Below are 3,074 nucleotides of genomic sequence, written 5' to 3'. Positions count from 1 at the left end.
TAAATAGAACCCCTTGGGTAGAAGCATTGTCACTCCACTCAGACTAACACTCAAGTGAAGACTTGGAATTTCGTTTCCCTCGCTCTCTCACTCAAAGCCTTCATTCATAACAGCTAGCACTGCGATTGAAGGAACCCGTTCGTGTGGACTGAGTAGAGACGTTGTTATCGTTCAACGTTCGTGATCGCTCAGTGGATTTGTATCCAAGGTTTTGATCGTTACAAGAGATCTGCACCAAAGGTTTGAATCGCCACAAGAGGTAACGATTCTATCACTGATCATGCCCATTCGTAAGGATCACTAAATGGAGAATTTTTTAAATTCCGCTGCGCCTTGGATGGCAATTCTCCTTCAGTTGCAAGGCACTTATGCTCCATCACATTTAGTTCAATCTTGAAGGTTCTATTCTGAGACATTTGAGCCTTCAAGATCAACCTTCCATTTGAGTCGAGAACTCTCATCATCTTGTCTTTGATCGATACCTTGTAGTTCTTTTCAACTAACTGCCCTATGCCGAGCAAATTACTCTTCATGCCTGGTATGTACAACACATTTGAAATAATTGACCTCTTGCCATCTTTCCTCATAATCAGAACATCGCCAACACCTTCAACTGCTAGAGTGTTGTCATTTGCAAATTTCACCATGTTCTTTATGGAGGGCTTTATGTTGACAAACCAATATTTTCTTCAAGACATGTGTGATGAGCATCCTGAGTCCAAGTACCACTGGTCCTTGAATCTCTCTTCTTCTCTTGTTGTAACCATCAACAACGTCTCTTCTTCTTCATGTTTCGCCAGCTTTGCATAAGTTTCTTGATTCTTCTACTTTTTTGGACAATCACTAGAATTGTAACACTGAATGTGACTCTTGTCTGGCTTTTGACCATCACCTCTTCCTCTACCTGTAACACCACCTCTTTAGTTGCCTTGGTTCCAGGGTTTTCTCTGATTCGACCAGTTTCCTTCTTGCTGATTTCGACCAGTCGAATTGTTGTAGGTTCCTCTGCCTTTGTTGCCATTCCAGCTTCCTTTGCCTTTTCTTTCTTTTGCTGATTGAGCCTGCAAAGCCATATCACTCTTTGACTTTCCTGCAACTCTTCCAGCCATTCTTTGTTCATGAGATTCAAGCGTCTCTTGAAGCTCTTCCTTTGTCAATTTTGACAAATCTTTCAACTCTTCTATGCTTACTACCAAGTGGTCGAACTTTGGAGCCAACGACCTCAAGATCTTTCCAACAACATATCTTGATGTCAATACTTCTCCACATACCTTGATTTGATTCACCAGTTTCGTAACCTTGATAAAGAAATCAGTTATGCTTTCATTGTCTTCCATCTGAAGCAATTCATACGTTCTTTTGTGAGTTTGTAACCTCACCTCTTTCACCTTCTCTACGCCTCTAAACGATTTCTCCAGAATTTCTCATGCTTCTTTCGCTGACTATGCATCACTAACATTTTCAAAGTTATTTGCATCAACACATTGATGGATTATAAATAGAGCTTTATAATATTTCTTCTTCAATTCTTTATGTGCAGCCTTTTCTTGATCCGTCGCGGCTTCTGCAAGCGTTATCTGCTTGCACCAATTCTCATAATTGTTGTTCTTGAGAATTAGAAGATTTGCTGGAAATTTCCCGTTTGGATGATTCGTTGTCATGGTGATTTTCTTCCCACGAATCGATTAAATTGGAGCTCTGATACCAGATGTTGGAAATCCCCCCAAACCTATGGAGAATTTCAATCAATCTTGATGAATCAGATTGTTATTACCCACACAATAACAACGAAAAGAAAGAACAATGAAGAAAGAAAGAGTGTATAGAACGATGAAGGAGAATAGTAATATAATTCTGCAGAGTTTCTCTTTGTCCACAAACTGTGGAAAATTTCTTATTCACTTTGCAACTGCAAAATACTGTGAATACAATGTTATGAATGCTCTATTCACTTCTATTATAAAATAAGGGTTACTCCTTCTATTTATAAATTTATGTTAACTTGGACCTCATGTCAAAACCCAAAACTATAAACGTCCAAAACTATAAAAGTTCAAAATAGCTAACACTACTAAAATATGCAGACACAAGGAATTATAATTCAACACTAGTAACTATTTTTAATGCCTACTATTTTTTAATAGATTGTGGATTGTAATTCTCATGAATTTTTTAAAAATGATGTATTTTTTTATTATATATATATATACTTTAAATACTATACCTAATTAAAATAATTTATTTTGTATAATCAAATTAATTTTTAGTAGACATTTCAACAAGTTTACAATTATATTCAATTTATATCTACTTTAATATTTTGAAATTTTATAAATATATTTTATTATAATATGAAGATGCAGAAATTACATTTACTTATACAAGAGTATATTTTAATACTAATTACTCCCTCTGTTCCTTTTTAAATGTCATTTTTTGATTTTTTACACATACCAAAGAAGCTAATCATTAGTGTTACTTTTCAAACAATAATTTTTTTTTATCTATAATACCCTTAATTATTTATTAGATTTATTTTACTTTTTCTCTCTCTGCAATCATTATCTAAGAATAATTTTGACAAAATTGCAATTAATACTACCTTGAAATAATTAATACGTATAAAGAAACGAGGGAGTATCATTTTCCACAAAAGCCAATATTGATTGAAATAATTAAAACGTATCTTCATTCGAATCAAAAATGAAAATAGATAATTAACTTTATGAATAAGTTTAAATAAAGAGAGGAAAACTATAATTTAAGTCAAATAAATTAATTTATTCAAAATATAAAAAATGATTATGTTTTCTTTTGATATATAGCAACAGGCCCATCATAGTTCCAGCAAAAAATGCTTTAGCGTAATGAGACACATGTCTCACTGACGAAGAACCGCCTCGAAGAACCCAAAACCATGTCCCCACACATTTCCCGAAAGTTCTACACGAAATCGCGCGTTTCAAATATGCAATCCGTAACTGCGGTCTGGATTACACCACGTGTCATAACCTCCACGTCATCATCCAACGTGGCACCAATTTAGCCTCGTAATTGATACGCATCACTCTCGT

This window comes from Lathyrus oleraceus, chromosome 3, assembly GCF_024323335.1.
Source record: "Lathyrus oleraceus cultivar Zhongwan6 chromosome 3, CAAS_Psat_ZW6_1.0, whole genome shotgun sequence".
Taxonomy (NCBI): Eukaryota; Viridiplantae; Streptophyta; class Magnoliopsida; order Fabales; family Fabaceae; genus Lathyrus; species Lathyrus oleraceus.
This window is presented reverse-complemented; position numbering follows the sequence as displayed.